This window comes from Fringilla coelebs (genome assembly GCF_963513975.1).
Source record: "Fringilla coelebs genome assembly, chromosome: 3".
NCBI lineage: Eukaryota > Metazoa > Chordata > Aves > Passeriformes > Fringillidae > Fringilla > Fringilla coelebs.
The window spans coordinates 1,556,533-1,573,255 of NC_140030.1; positions in this window are offsets into that span (position 1 = coordinate 1,556,533).

Genomic DNA, 16,723 nt, shown 5'->3' on the forward strand with positions numbered 1-16,723 from the left:
AGGAAAATGCCCTGGAGGCGAAATAATCCCAATTTAAAACAGGCAGGGGAGGTGGTGGGAGCCCATCTGGAATGTCCGGGAGAGGGATCAGGAATGTTGACTCCCAGCCAGGATCTTCCCCTTGCAGGCTGGTTCCGGAAAGGTCCAGGTTGGATCGGGTCCAGGCTCTGGATCCCGGCCCCGTTCCAGCCTTTGGAACAGGGAACAGCCGCAATTCCTCATTCCGACGGCTCTGGATGCCGGGGCCTGATGTTCCATGGAATGCTGGGATGGTTTGGGTGAGAAAGACTTTAAATCCCATCCCAGTCCAATCCCAAAACCTTCCCCAATCCCAGGGTGCTCCAACCTTTCCTTGGACACGGCCAGGGATCCAGGGATTCTCTGCGAATTCCGACCCAGCCAGGAATTCCTTCCCAAGATCCACAATCCCCAAATCCCAACCCTCTGGCCATGGTGGGAGCTGTTCCCTGTCCTGCCATTCCAGGCCCTTTTCCCAAATCCTTCTCCAGCTCTCCAGGGTTGGATCCATCCCCATCCCAACTCCTCTCTGGAATGGAATTTAAGGATCCAGGGATTTCACCGGGAATTGCGGACTCCAGGAAGGGTCTCCCTTCCCTTTTCCATCCCCAAATTCCATAAAAATCCCTCAGGATGGATCCTGAGTGTCTTGGATCCCAGATTCCCGGAATGGTTTGAGATGGGCTCTGTGGACCTTCAATCCCACCATCCCAAGGTGCTCCAACCTTTTCTTGGACACTGCCAGGGATCCAGGCATTCTCTGGGAATTCCAGCCAGGAATTCCTTCCCACAATCCCAAGCTCCCCTTTCCCACTGGAAGCCATTCCCTGCCTCCTGGCCCTTTCCAGCCCTTCTCCTCCTTTCCAGCCTGCTGGCTCCATCCTCCTTCCGTGTCCTGTTCCCACATCTCCAGCTGGAAAAGGGATGTGCAGGATCAGGAGCAGCTGGAAGAGGCCGGGATCCGGACAAGTCTCCCAATCCCCCAAAATCAGAACAAAAAGGGATCAAGTTTGTCCCTGTGCCCCAGAAACAGGGAAATGAGGAAAACATTCCTGGCTGAGATCCCACTGCTATCCCTGGCAGTGTCCAAGGGCAGGAGGGACGGGGCTTGGAGCACCCTGGGAGAGAGGAAGGTGGCAGGGTTGGAATGGGGTGGGGTTGAAGTTCCCTTCCCACCCAAACCATTCCAGGATTCCCAGAATCTGTGCACAGCGGGGTGGGAGGGGAGGGACAGTGGCATTCCAAGCCATCCCAGGACCCAAATCCAGAGGATCCAAACCCGGAGATGAAGGATCCAATCACAGGGGTGGAGGATCCAAATCCAGAGGTGAAGAACCCAAACCCAGGGGTGCAGGACCCAGATCCCCAGGATCCAAATCCAGAGGATCCAAACCCTCCAAATCCAGAGGTGGAGGACCCAAATCCAGATGTGGAGAATCCAAACCCAGAGGTGAAGGACACAAATCCAGAGGTGGAGGATCCAAATCCAGAGTGAAGGATCCAATCCAGAGGTGAAGGACACAAATCCATATGTGGGGGATCCAAATCCTCCAGGTGGAGCATCCAAATCCAGATGAGGAGTACCCAAACCCAGGGATGGAGGATCTGAATCCAGAGGTGCAGGACCCAAACCCAGAGTGAAGGACCCAAACCCAGAGTGAAGGACCCAAACCCAGAGTGGAGAATCCAAACCCAGAGGTAAAGGACCCAAATCCAGAGTGAAGGATTCAAACTCAGAGGTGCAGAACCCAAATCCAGAGGTGGAGAACCCAAACCCAGAGGTGCAGAACCCAAACCAAGAAGGTACAGAACCCAAATCCAGAGGTGCAGATCCCAAACCCGGAGTGAAGGACTCAAATCCAGAGGTGGAGGATTCAAACCCAGAGGTCCACAATCCAAACCCAGAGTGAAGGACCCAAACCCAGAGGTGCAGAACCCAAACCCAGAGGTGCAGAACCCAAACCCAGAGGTGCAGAACCCAAACCCAGATGTGCAGAACCCAAACCCAGATGTGCAGAACCCAAATCCAGAGGTGCAGAACCCAAACCCAGAGGCAGAGGATTCCTGTGGGATATCCGGCCATGGCATCACTTCCCTGGCCTGAATCACTTCCCAAATCCACACCAGCATCCGGAAGCTGCCGGATTTTGCCCTTTTCCCCCCCTCAGCTCCTCTCCCACCACTGGGACAGAGCCAGATCCAAACCTGGGCCAAGTTTGGCCCCATTTTCCCCCTCCAGCTCCCCAGGCTGCCCCAAACCCCCCTTTTCCCAGGAAACCCTTCCCCCAGGAGCATTCTCCGCAGGGTTTATCCCGGCGCGCAGGCCCGGCCCAGCGGAGCTGTTTACAATCCCTAATTGAATTTCGGGAAGCGCCTGCGGCCGTCTCTGTTCTCCATCTGGCACCTGCCGGCCCCAAGGGGCCTCTCCCGCTCGTTCCACGTCCTTGGATTTCCTGGAAAACCATCCAAGGCAGCGGCCCTTGCCTCCGGCTGCTGCCGGCTCCAGGGATGCGGAGCAGGATCCGGGGAGGGATGAGGGATAGGCTGGGACACAGGTGGTGCAGGATCCCTTGGAATCATGGAATGGTTTGGGTGGGAATCAGGGAATGGTTTGGGTGGGAATCAGGGAATGGTTTGGGTGGGAATCAGGGAATGGTGTAGGTGGGAATCAGGGAATGGTTTGGGTGAGAATCATGGGATGGTTTGGGTGGGAAATGGGATGGTTTTGGTGGGAATCATGGAATGGTTTTGGTGGGAATCAAGGAATGGTTTTGGTGGGAATCAGGGAATGGTTTGGGTGGGAATCAGGGAATGGTTTGGGTTGGAATTGTGGAATGGTTTGGGTGGGAATCATGGAATTGTTTGGGTGGGAATCACAGAATGGTTTTGGTGGGAATCAGGGAATGGTGTAGGTGGGAATCAGGGAATGGTTTTGGTGGGAATCATGGAATGGTTTGGGTGGGAATCATGGGATGGTTTTGGTAGGAATCATGGAATGGTTTGGGTGGGAATCATGGAATGGTTTTGGAAGGAATCAGGGAACGGTTTGGGTGGGAATCGGGGAATGGTTTTGGATGGGAATCGGGGAATGGTTTTGGATGGGAATCATGGAATGGTTTGGGTGGGAATCAGGGAATGGTTTGGCAGGAATCATGGAATGGTTTAGGTGGGAATCAGGGAATGGTTTAGGTGGGAATCACGGAATGGTTTGGGTGGGAATCACGGAATGGTTTGGGTGGGAATCAGGGAATGGTTTGGCAGGAATCATGGAATGGTTTGGGTGGGAATCATGGAATGGTTTTGGAAGGAATCAGGGAATGGTTTGGGTGGGAATCGGGGAATGGTTTTGGATGGGAATCATGGAATGGTTTGGGTGGGAATCAGGGAATGGTTTGGGTGGGAATCAGGGAATGGGGTAGGTGGGAATCAGGGAATGGTGTAGGTGGGAATCGGGGAATGGTTTGGGTGGGAATCAGGGAATGGGGTAGGTGGGAATCAGGGAATGGTGTAGGTGGGAATCGGGGAATGGTTTGGGTGGGAATCAGGGAATGGTTTAGGTGGGAATCAGGGAATGGTTTTGGTGGGAATCGGGGAATGGTTTGGGTGGGAATTGTGGAACGGTTTGGGTGGGAATCATGGAATGGTTTGGGTGGGAATCATGGAATGGTGTGGGTGGGAATCATGGAATGGTTTTGGTGGGAAGGGACCTCAAAGCCCATCCATCCCACTCCCCTCCATGAGCAGGGACACTTCCCACTATCCCAGATTTTCCCACATTTCCCCCTGTGTGTCTCCTCCAGGTAGGGACAGGCTGATCCCTCTGGGCAATGTGTTTTCCATGGATTTTCCTCACCACTTTTCCCTGCCTTTTCCACCTCTCCAGGTGGAGTGGAGTGGGTGGAAGTTGCTCCAAACCCTGCTCCAGGCTTTGGGAATGGGATTTTCCACGTCTGGAATCAAAGAACAAGGCAGGGAAGGGTGGAATCTTGGCAAGAAATTCCTGGAAGGGTTGGGAAGGGCTGGGCTGGAATTCCCAGAGAATCCCTGGGAGTGTCCAAGGAAAGGTTGGGATCGTGGAAGTGTCAGGTTTGGACCGGGATGGGATTGAAGGTCCCTTCCCACCCAAACCAGGCTGGAATTCCATGAAATCCCACGGATGGCGATGAATCCATGAGGGGGATGGATTTGGGGCTGGATGCATCCAGCTGGGACATTCGGGAATGTGCTGGTGGAGGCAGGAAAACCTCCCAGAGAGGGCTCGGCTCCAGGAGGACCTTCGGGAATCCTTCCCAACCATTCCAGGAGGGCCCTTCCCAGCCCGGCGTTGTCCCTTAGGCGCAAAAATCCTGGGATTTTGAGGCATCTCCTGTTCATTCCCCATCTCCTTCCACCCGCATGGAAAACCATTCCCAGGATCCGGGGGATTCCACGGATCTCCCGGGGCTCCTGCAGAGCAGGGTGGGCCATTCTGAGGGAATGCAGAAAATCTGGGATTGGGGGGATCCCAAGGGATTGGGGTGATCCCCCCCCATCCCAGCTTGGGGACAAGGACACCGGGGAGGTCCTTGTGGCATTCCCATTGATCCGGAGGAACCGGAGAGCCTCATCCCCGACCACAGCCCGGCCCCGAGGGCTCGGGAGCGGAAAACGTCGATATTGGAACGTTCCCAATGGCAGTGCCGCCCTTCCCAAGGTCACGGACACCGCCTGGGGACAACGGAGTGTCCCCAAGGGCCGCCACCCGCTCCCTTTTCCCAAAAAAACACCCCCTGAGCTCCTGGAGATGCGGGATCCCAATGGGATGGGGAAGTGGGGGTGTGGTGGGATGGGAATTCCCAGATTCCCACCGTGGAACGCCAGGGAAGGGCGGCCACATCCAGCCTTGGTGGCAATCCTGGGATTCAGGCTGGGAAAATCCTGCTGGGAAAAGTTTTGGATGTGGGGATCGGCTTCAGGATTAGGGGAGAAGGCAGGGAAAAGCAGCGAGGAAAATCCATGGAAAAAAACCTCACCCAGAGACCTCATCCAGGGGGATTGGCCATTCCCACTCCTGGAGGAGAAGTACTGATGGAAATGAGGGAAAATCCAGCTGGGATCGTGGGAAATGTCCCTGTCCATGCACTGGAGGGGTTTTCAGTTCCCTTCCCACCCAAAATTCCAAGATTCCCTCGGGGAGGAGCCTCGATAAAGCAGCTTGATCCAGGAAAAGGAGGGACAGAGCCTGGAATTTTCCTCTGGAACCTCTGCAGGCTCATTCCCAGCAGGAATTCCCCACTTTGTCCATCTGCACTGAGGGGGATTCCAAAGATTTTTCCCGGAAGAGCCGTGGTGGGGAATCCCCCCACAGCTGCTCCATCCCGGTGCCATTCCCTGGATTCGGCTGATGTCCGGGAGATTCCCGCTGTCCCAAGGCTGGGATCAGTGTCCCATTCCCAGCCCTCCTCTGGCTGCTCCTGCCAGGAGGAAGGAGAAAACCCCCTGGGAAGGGCAGGGAAAACAGGGAAGAGCTCCAAATCCTGTTTTTCCCAGCTGTGGATCCTGTCGGGTTTGCTTGGAGAGGATCCGGGAACGCGGCGGATCCGGGAACGTTCCGTTCCCTCCTTCCCTGTCAGGGTTGATTTGTGCTGGAAACGGGATTTTCCCTGATTTCCTCCCTCCCTGTCACATCCTGTGGCTTTTCCAGCCTCGCTCCCGGGGTTGTTGTGTCCTGGTTCCAGCAGATCCCGGGGTCAGCCTCGGATTCCGAGACACTCCTGGATCCCGGCTCGCCAGGGCCTTTGCTTTCCCTCCTCTCCGTGATTTTCCAGGAAAATCCAACCTGCAGGAGCAGCTGGGAGGATTTGGAATTGTTTTTTGTGGAGGGAAGAGGCCGGGGCAGGATGATCCTGCTGTTTTCAACGGGAAAAATAGGGAATGAGAAGGGATTCTCCCTGTGTCCTGGTGGCCGGCAAAATTCCGGGCTCCAAATGCAGGAAAGGAGAGGAAAGTTCAGGAAAATCTTTCCAGAAAGAGAAACAAGGTCAGGGAAGGGAGAGGTTATCCAGGATTCCTGGGGGATGCAAATCCCAGATTCCGCTCAGGAGCAGAATTCCGAGCCCAGAATTCCAGGATGTGCTGGGACCAAGCCAAATCCCTGAGGATTCCCAGGGAATCTGTGGCTGCCAAATCCCTGGAAGTTTTCCAGGCCAGGTTTCCAGGAGCTGGGAGCAACCTGGGATGGTGGGAGGTGTCCCTGCCCATGGAATGGGATGGGATTGAAACCTTCCTCCCTCAAACATTCTGTGATTCCAGGACTGGAAATTTCCTTGGAGCAGGAGGAATGGTGAAGAACCCCTTGTGGTTTTCCAGGCAATTCCCAAACTTTGGTGTCTGGATCCATCTGAAGAACTTTGGGATTCCAGGAAATCCCAGAGGGACAGAGGAGTGGCAAGGGGTTCGTGGCAGATCCATGGCATTCCAGGTTTGTCGTGGAATTTGGGAATATCCCAAAGTTATCCTGACACCGATTCCCAGACACCTGGACCCCAGCCCGGGATCATCCCCAAAATTCAGGATATTTGATGATTCCCTGATTATCCAATTCCAACCTCTGGTCTGGAAGTGATCCCTGGAGTGATCCCAGCTGGAATTCAGGCAGGATCCTTGGGAATCCACAACCACTTCCAGGTGCTGGAAACCAACAGGGGAAAGAGCAAAAAGACTCTTGGAAAAACAGGGAAAATTCCCAAATGGATCCTGCTGGGTAATTCCAGCTCACCTTGGGTTTTCTTGGAGCCACTCGGATCGGGAACCGATCCCTCATCCCCTGTTTCCAGGGATCGTGGTTTGTTTTTACCTGGCAGCTTTCCCTCCGGAATACAAATCCACTTCCCTCAGAATCCTTGGATAATCCCTTTTCCCTTCATTTTTCCCCATTTTTTTAGGAAAAAAAAAAAATCCCAACGCTGGCTCTGAATCCTCTCACAATTCCCAGGCTCATCCCTGAGCAGGACACGGAATTCCCACTCCCAATTCCGGAATTCCCCAGCTGTGACTCACCTGGGCCACGTCCCCCTGCCCTGCTGGGGATCCAAATTCCAGGAGTGCCCCTGGATCCTGTGCCTGGGTTTTTTTTCGGGAATTCTCCCGCTTGTGCCCGTCGGACACGAGGAGTCCCTCTCGTCCCATTTCCCGGGATTTTTCCCAGGGATTCTGTGCAATCCTTGGCTGCTGGAGCAGGGGGGGAGCTGTGCCAAGGCCTGGCCCTCTGCCCAGTTTTGGGGAAAAAAAAAAGATGGATCAGGGCTTTGCCCTTTGTTCCTGGGAATTCCGGAGCCGCTGACGCAGGGCCCGGAGCACGGAGCCATTCCCGAAAATGGATCTCATGGAGCTGGGGTGGGAAAAGGGAGGGATGCAGCCCATGGAGGATCCACTGGGAATGGGAAGGGCTCGGATCCAGCCCTGCCGGCAGCGGAGATCCCGGGACAGGGATTCCAAAGGCAGAGGGAAGCAGTGGGAGGTCGGGCTGGGATGGAAAGGGATAACCTGGGCTGGGAAGGGAGGAACAGGGAATTCCCAGAGCAGGGAGGCAGGAATGGATCCCAGAGCGGATCGTGGAATGGTTTGGGTGGGAAGAGACCTCAGATCCCATCCCAGTCCAGCCCTGACACCTCCTACTATCCCAGGGGGATCCAGCCTTTCCTTGGACAGCGCCAGGGATCCAGGGATTCTCTGGAAATTCCAGCCAAGTCTCTCCACAGCCTTTCAGCCAGGAATTCCTTCCCAAGATCCCCAAATCCCCAAATCCCGACCCTCTGGCCATGGTGGGAGCCGTTCCCTGTCCTGCCATTCCAGGCCCTTTTCCCAAATTCCTCTCCAGCTCTCCTGGGTTGGATCCCGCCCCATCCCAACTCCTCCTTGGAATGGAATTTTGGGATCCAGGGGCTTCCCTGGGAATTGGGAACTCCAGGAAGGGTCTCCCTTCCCTTTTCCATCCCCCAATCCCATTAAAATCCCTGGGGATGGATCCTGAGTGTCCTGGATCCCAGAATCCCGGAATGGTTTGGGATGGGATCCATGGACCTTCCATCCCATGATCCCAGGGACACTTCCCACCATCCCAGGCTGATCCAAACCCACCCTGGGACACTGCCAGGGATCCAGGGATTCTCTGGGAATCCCAGCCCAGCCAGGAATTCCTTCCCAAGATCCCACAATCCCAAGCTCCCCTTTCCCACTGGAAGCCATTCCCTGCCTCCTGCCCCTCCAGCCCTTGCCCAAATCCCAGCTCTCCTTTCTCTCTGGAAAAGGCTCCAAGGATTCCCTGCATCCTTCCCTGATCCAGCTGCACATTCCCAGCTCTCCCAGCCTGGATCCAGCCTCAGAGCAGCTCCAGGGCTCCTCACTCCTTCCCTCCTTCCCAGCAGGGTTGGGATCAGCTGATCCCAGGCTATTCCATGGACAAGGACTGGGATCCCACCAGAGCTGATCCCTGGGGATCCCTGGAGTCACTGCTCTGGATTTTGGAGCTTCCCAGAGGAATTCCTTGGGCCTGGTGGCCGTGGGCAGTTGGAATTCTGCCCTCTGGAAGCACTGCCCGGGCTCTCCTCCTTCCCCGGAGCCGCCGTTCCTCCTGGGAATTCCCTGTGCTCTGCACAACATCCCAACATCCAGCAGAATCCAGCTCCCCATCCCAAGGGTCCTTCCCAGCTTTCCTCATGGAATTCCCATCTAAAAGGGCTCCACGGCCTGAGCCAGCCTGGCTGGGGCAGGGATTGGCTGGGAAAACTCGGGAAAGGGACCCAAAATCCAGGGAATTAAATGGAGGCGTGTCCTGCCCCATTCCCAGCCCCAATCCCACTGGGATCTTCTCTCCCCAGCCCCGATCCCAGGGGGGGATGGAGCCGGGAATATCCCGGCTGGGAGAGCAGGAGGCGCTGCCTGGGCTTGGAATGGTTATTCCCAGAGGGAGAGGCACTTCCAGGCTGGGATCCAGCGGGTGCCAATCCTGGTCCCAGCTCGGGATGGGGGCAGCAGCCCCGGGAATCCCTGCAGGATCTGGGATTGGATTTGGAGCTGGGATATCGGGAAGGAATCCTTCCCCGGGAGGCTGGGATGGAATTCCCAGGGAATTTGTGGCTGGCCCTGGATCCCTGGAAGTGTCCAAGGCCAGGCTGGAGCAATCTGGGAATGGGGGAGTTGTCCCTGCCCATGGAATGGGATGGGATTTAGGGTCCCTTCCCACCCAAACCATTCCAGGACCCCAAAATTCCATCTTTTCCTCCCTCTCCGGGACTTCTACCAGAGCAGCACTCCCTGAAATGTTTGGGATTTATGGAAACCCCGGGATGCTTTGGGATCTGCCCCCCTCCCCAGCGCCAGGGAGCTTTTCCAGGCCGTGCCAGGCTGACGTAAATCCTGACAAGCTGGAAAAACTCCCGGGATTTGGGACTGGCCGAGGCGGAGCGGAGCCAGGAGCGGCTGCCAAGATCCATTCCCGAGCCAAGGCAGCGGCTCCGGCACCTCTGGGAGCCGGGATCAGCCTGGAAAGATCCCTGAGCCTTGGGAATGCTCTGTGGGAATGCCGTGGGATCCACAGGGGGGGATACAGGCAATCTCAGGACACAGGGAAAGGACCTCAGGGAAGCTCTGGGTGGATATTCCGGAATATTTCTCCTCTGGAAGAGGGGATGGATGTTGGAATGGTGGAGCCAGAATCCCTGGAATTGTTTAAAAAGCAAAGTGGATGCGGCACTTATCCATAGGGATTTGGTGGGATTCGGGCAAAGGTTGGATGTGATGATCCTGGAGGTCTTTTCCAACCTTTTCCAGCCTGGGAATGGGAGGGAATTCCCAGAGGAATTCTGGCTCAGGTTGGTTTGTGGGGAGAAGGATGGTGAGTGAATTTGGGATCCCGACAGAATTCCAGAGTGGGATTTGCCGGATGGATCTCCTCCCGTGCCCCACCGAGATCCCAACCACTCCTCCCGTGGGTGATCCCAGTGGGATCAGCCCAGGGAGCTCATCCTGGATGTGGGAGTGGTGATGGAACGGGATAGAGGAGGGTGGGAATACGGGAATGTGGCAGGAAAAGGGGAGGAGCCGGATGCTCCTTCCAGCCCAGCCCATCCCTCTGGAAATGCAGCTATTCCAGCAGGGTCTCTGAATTCCCAGGATCTGTCTGACCCCCACGAGAGAAGTGGGGGGAAAAAAGGATTTCACTCTTCCCACCAATCCAGCTGGAATCCTGTCCTTGTGGGGATGAGGATTTGGATCCCATTTCCAGAGCAGTTCCCTTTGTTTTCAGAGCCACCGGAATTCCTTCCCAAGATCCCACAATCCCAAGCTCCCCTTTCCCACTGGAAGCCATTCCCTGCCTCCTGCCCCTCCAGCCCTTGCCCAAATCCCAGCTCTCCTTTCCCTCTGGAAAAGGCTCCAAGGATTCCCTGGATCCTCCCCTGATCCAGCTGCACATTCCCAGCTCTCCCAGCCTGGAATTGCATCCAGCTCCATCCCGACTCCTCCTTGAGAAGGAATTTTGGGATCCAGGGGCTTCCCTGGGAATTGGGGACTCCAGGAAGGGTCTCCCTTCCCTTTTCCACCCCCCAATTCCATAAAAATCCCTCGGGATGGATCCTGAGTGTCCTGGATCCCAGAATCCCGGAATGGTTTGGGATGGGATCCATGGAGCTTCCATCCCATGATCCCAGGGACACTTCCCACCATCCCAGGCTGATCCAAACCCACCCTGGGGCACTGCCAGGGATCCAGGGATTCTCTGGGAATCCCAGCCCAGCCGGGAATTCCTTCCCAACCTGCTGGGAAGGAGGGAAGGAGTGAGGAGCCCTGGAGCTTCTCTGAGACTGGAGCCAGGCTGGGAGAGCTGGGAATGTGCAGCTGGATCAGGGAAGGATGCAGGGAATCCTTGGAGCCTTTTCCAGAGGGAAAGGAGAGCTGGGATTTGGGCAAGGGCTGGAGGGGCAGGAGGCAGGGAATGGCTTCCAGTGGGAAAGGGGAGCTTGGGATTGTGGGATCTTGGGAAGGAATTCCCGGCTGGGCTGGGATTCCCAGAGAATCCTTGGGAGTGTCCAAGTGTCCTGGGATTAGTTTCAGGATTGGGCTCTCCTTTGATCCTGAAATCCTCGCTGCACCGTCTGGGAATTCCGCACCCACGGAGCCAAGGGAAAACATTCCTCCCCCATCCCCGTTATCTCCTGGAGGCGGAGCTCTCCCTCCAGGGGCCGTGTCCTGAAAAACCGGGAAAAACATCGGATTTTCCTTGTTTTGTCTGCGCAGCTCCATGTTTACATTGCTCCAGCTGCCTCCACATTCCCAGCTCCGCCTTTTTTGGGACAGGGATTCCTTCCCAGCACATCCCAATTTCCCGGTGGCTCCTGCTTTTCTGAGACTCCGACCCCATCAGCTCCTAAAAAAGCAGAGGGAGAAGGAAATTCCTGATGAGCCAGATCTCCTGATGGATGTGGAGCTCTGCAGGAAGGGAAAAAACCCCTGGGAAAGGCAGGATTTTGTAGCTGCTCCTCTGAATCCAAAATTCCTGCGGGAATATCCTGTGGGATCAGCAGGGATCGTGAATGGATGTTGCAATGCAGCTTTTTCCTGGGAATTAAAGTTTTTCCTGGCTAATTGTTTCTAAAAGTGGATTTTTCCATCCCTGAATTCCTCATCCATGGGGTCTCCTTGTCCCTGGGAGCCTTGGGAAGGCCCTGTTCCCATAAAAACTCGGGAGCAGGGATCCGTGGGGTGGGTTTGCTCCCTCCTGGGTTCCATCCAGGCCGGCTCTGCTCCCTCTTCCCTGGAAAGCAGCTTGGGAAGGGCTGGGATCCCAAATCCTTCGGCACAGGGACCCCCCCGGAGCGGGCAGGGATGGGCTGGGAGCAGCTGGGAAGAAATTCCCAGCAGGAATCCCAAAAACGGCTCTTTTTGGGACAGGATTTGCTGTGTGGACATGGAGGATCTGGGATCTGGGATTTGGGATCATTCCCACCCCTTTTCCCTCAGGGATTTCCCCCTTGCATTTCCAGGATGTTCCCCAGCTTCCCAGAGATCCCAAGGCCTGCATTCCCTGCATTCCATAAGATTGGGATCAGGATCACCCCCCCTGCTCCTGCTCTGGGCCAAATTCCTGCTGTGATCCATGGGATCCAGCCCTGAGGGAAATCTGGGATGGAGCCCCTTTCCCAAGATTCCCAGAGGGATGTGGATATTTGATTTGGGGCATCCATGGATTCTGGATGTTGGATTGGGATATTCCACTCCGGTCTGGATCCATCTCTGTTCTCCAGGAAAATCCTGGAGCAGGAGGATTTTGGATCCCACCCAGGGAATCCCTTTTCCTGGTAATTCCAGGGATCATCCCTCAGATCTGGGATCAGATTCCCTTTTCCAGCCAGAGAATCCGAGTTTCCTCTCAGCTGATTTTTTTGGGAGCGCAGCACACCTGGAATTTCGGGAATGTTCCAAAACTTTGCTGCTGCTTCATCCACGTTATTCCAACACCTCGGAAATCCAGGCCCCAAATGTCCTGGAGCGAGGATTCCTGGGATTTGCTGCCTCCAGCCCAGAGCTCCCCCAAACCCCTGAGTGCTCCCAGAAAAAAAAGAGGGAAAACCAAACAAAAACCTCCAGGAATGATAAAAAACCTCGATCCCAACCCTGCTCCCGTCTCCGGGGTCAGGATGGGAGCTCGGTGTTCCTGATGTGGGAATAACTTCCAGCGCTCCGAGGTATTTATAGCATCCAGCTCATGAGTTTTTAATTAAAATTCCATTTCCTTGTGCTCCAGATGGCACGGACAGCCAGCTCCGTGTTTTCCTTGGATTCTGCCGGGATCGGGCGGCTCCGGCCGGGATGGGGTCGTTCGGGAGGGGTTTTTTATGGGATGGGAGCGTTCTGAGGGCCGGGATCGGGATTCCCTGCGGGATTTGGGGGATGGAGAGGAGGCTGCCGCTGGCCCAGAAGTGTCAGATCCGCAGGGATCCATCCCGAGGGGAGGGAGGGCGGGAAGGGCTCCACGTCAGGAAAAATCACATCAGGAAAAGCAAAGCTTTCAGCGGAGCTAAATCGGGATGGCTGGAGAGAGCGGGAACGGCGGGAACGGCGGGAACAGCGGGAACAGCGGGAATGGCGGGGACAGCGGGGACGGCGGGGACAGCAGGGACAGGAGGGATCCTGGCTGCCCCCCTGGAACTGGGACATTCCAGTATCCCACTGGGATGCATCCCAGTTACCTCCCTGGAATTGGGGCATTCCACTGGAATGGATCCTGTCTGTCCCCCTGGAACTAGGACACTCCAAATATCCCACTGGGATGGATCCTGGCTGCCCCCCTGGAACTGGGACATCCCAAATATCCCACTGGGATGGATCCTGGCTGCCCCCCTGCAATGGGAACACTCCAAATATCCCACTGGGATGGATCCTGGCTGCCCCCCTGGAACTGGGACATTCCAAATATCCCACTGGGATGGATCCTGGCTGCCTCCCTGGAATGGGGACATTCCAAATATCCCACTGGGATGGATCCTGGCTGCCCCCCTGGAACTGGGACATTCCACTGGGATGGATCCTGGCTGCCCCCCTTGGGATGGGGACATTCCAAATATCCCACTGGAATGGATCCTGGCTGCCTCCCAGGGTTAGGGACATTCCAAATATCCCACTGGGATGGATCCTGGCTGCCCCCCTGGAATTGGGCCATTCCAGTATCTCACTGGGATGTATCCCAGTTACCTCCCTGGAACTGGGACATTCCACTGGGAAGGATCCCAGTTGCCCCCTTGGGATGGGAACATTCCAAATATCCCACTGGGATGGATCCCAGGTGCCTCCCTGGAACTGGGACATTCCACTGGGATGGATCCTGGCTGCCTCCCTGAGTTAGGGACACTCCAAATATCCCACTGGGATGGACCCTGGGTGCCCCCCTGCAATTGGGACATTCCACTGGGATGGATCCCGGCAGCCCCCCTGGAACTGGGACACTCCAAATATCCCACTGGGATGGATCCCAAGTGCCTCCCTGGGACTGGGACATTCCACTGGGATGGATCCTGGCTGTCCCCCTGGAATTGGGACATTCCAAATATCCCACTGGGATGGATCCTGGCTGTCCCCCTGGAATTGGGACATTCCAAATATCCCACTGGGATGGATCCTGGCTGTCCCCCTGGAACTGGGGCATTCCACTGGGATGGATCCCAGTTGCCCCCTTGGGATGGGAACATTCCAAATATCCCACTGGGATGGATCCTGGCTGCCCCCTGGAATTGGGGACATTCCAAATATCCCACTGGGATGGATCCTGGCTGCCCCTCTGGAATTGGGGACATTCCAAATATCCCACTGGGATGAGCAGCAGGGATGTGCAGGATCAGTTTTCCAGCTGGAATCTGGGGGACATTCCCTTTCCCACCCCATTCCCGCAGCACCCAGAGATCCCAGGAGCTCCCCAAAACCTGGGAAGTGACTCCACCAAATCAGGGCTTTTCACGGCTGAGGAAAATTCCCAATTCCTGGAGCTGGCACTGCTGGGATGGAGCAAAAGCAAATTCCTGGCTCAGGGAATTCCCGACCTGCAGAGCTGCTCCCGGTCTGGGATCCAACATCCCCAGGGTGTGGAGCTGAGGGGAGCCCGGAGCTGCTGCAGGGCTGGGAGAGCTGGGAATGTGCAGCTGGATCAGGGGAGGATCCAGGGAATCCTTGGAGACACTTCCCGATCCCAAAGGGGCTCCAGGAGAGCTGGGATTTGGGCAAGGGCTGGAGGGGCAGGAGGCAGGGAATGGCTTCCAGTGGGAAAGGGGAGCTTGGGATTGTGGGATCTTGGGAAGGAATTCCCGGCTGGGCTGGGATTCCAAGAGAATCCCTGGATCCCTGGCAGTGTCCAAGGCCTGGATTTGGAGCAACTCATCCCACCCCATCATCCTATTATCCCACTATCCCATTATTCCATCCCAGCTGTGTTTTCCAGAGGCAGGAGTCTCTCAGGAATTCCCCGGATATCCAGAAATGCAGAAATGCACACCCAGGCTGTGTCCTGTTCCATCAGTGTCCATTCCCATGGGATATCCAGGGATCCCAGATTCCCACCCTGGGCTGAAGGGATCCTCTGGAACATCCGCCTTGGGATACCCAGAGCCACCTGCACAAGGCTGATCCCAAATCCCACCCAAATCCCTGGATTGCAATTCCAGAGCTCCCACCCCAATTCCCAGGATGTGCAGGGAGCTCATCCCAGAATCCCCACTGGCAGATGGGACAACAGGGAATTCCCGACCCTTCCCATTCCCGCCTTTCCACTCCCAAAGCCCCTCCAAGGGCGGTGACGGGAAGAAAATTCCCGCAGGATCTTCCCGAGGCGGGTCAGGAAGGGCTGAGGCAGGACACGGAGCCTTGGAAGCTGCAGGAGCCTCGTCAGCCAGCCCCAATCCCGCGGGAATCGCCGGCTGCCGGGGCTGAGATCCATTAGGATCCCGCAAAGCCAAAATCGAAGCTTTTCGGGAATGACTCGGCAGCGGCGGCGGAAGAGCGGGAGCGCGTTCGGCTTTTTAGGAGCAATTTCGGGTGGATTTTTTGGGTTTTCTTTGCTCTTAATTCCTTTTATTTTTGGCAGCCAGGAGGGAGCAAATGGCCCGGCTGGAGCCCGGATCCATTTGTGGTTTTCCAGAGGCAGCAGCGGCCGGAGTTCGGGAATCTCCAGGGGCCAGGGGATGACTCATGTCGGGAAAGGGGAGAGGGGACAAGGAGAGGGGAACTGGGATGGGGGAGAGGGAAACTGGGATGGGGAGAGGGAAACTGGGATGGAGGAGAGGGAAACTGGGATGGAGGAGAGGGAAACTGGGATGGGGAGATTGGTACTGGGATGGGGAGAGGGAAACTGGGATGGGAAAAGGGAAACTGGGATGGGGGAGATGGGAACTGGAACGGGAGAGAGGGAACTGGGATGGGGAGATGGGAAATGGGATGGGGGAGAGGGAAACTGGGATGGGAAAAGGGAACTGGGATGGGGGAGAGGGAAACTGGGATGGGAAAAGGGAACTGGGATAGGGAGAAGGAAACTGGGATGGGGAGATGGGAACTGGGATGGGGAGAGGGAAACTGGGATGGGGAGATGGGAACTGGGATGGGGAGAGAGGGAAACTGGGATGGAGGAGCGGGAAATGGGATGGAGGAGAGGGAAACTGGGATGGGGGAGATTGGAACTGGGATGGGAAAAGGGAACTGGGATGGGGAGATGGGAACTGGAACGGGAGAGAGGGAAACTGGGATGGGAGAGAGGGAAACTGGGATGGAGGAGAGGGAAACTGGGATGGGGAGATGGGAACTGGGATGGGGAGATGGGAACTGGGATGGGGGAGAGGGAAACTGGGATGGGGGAGAGGGAAACTGGGATGGGGAGATGGGAACTGGGATGGAGGAGAGGGAAACTGGGATGGAGGAGAGGGAAACTGGGATGGGGAGAGGGAAACTGGGATGGGAAAAGGGAAACTGGGATGGGGGAGAGGGAAACTGCATCAGGGATGGTTGGGATATGATTCCCAGGATTCTGTGGGTCAGGGACATTTGGGATGTGATTCCCAGGATTCTGTGGGTCAGGGACATTTGGGATATGATTCCTGGGATTCTGTGGATCAGGGACGGTTGGGATGTGATTCCTGGGATTCTGTGGATCAGAGAAGGTTGGGATTTGATTCCCAGGATTCTGTGGATC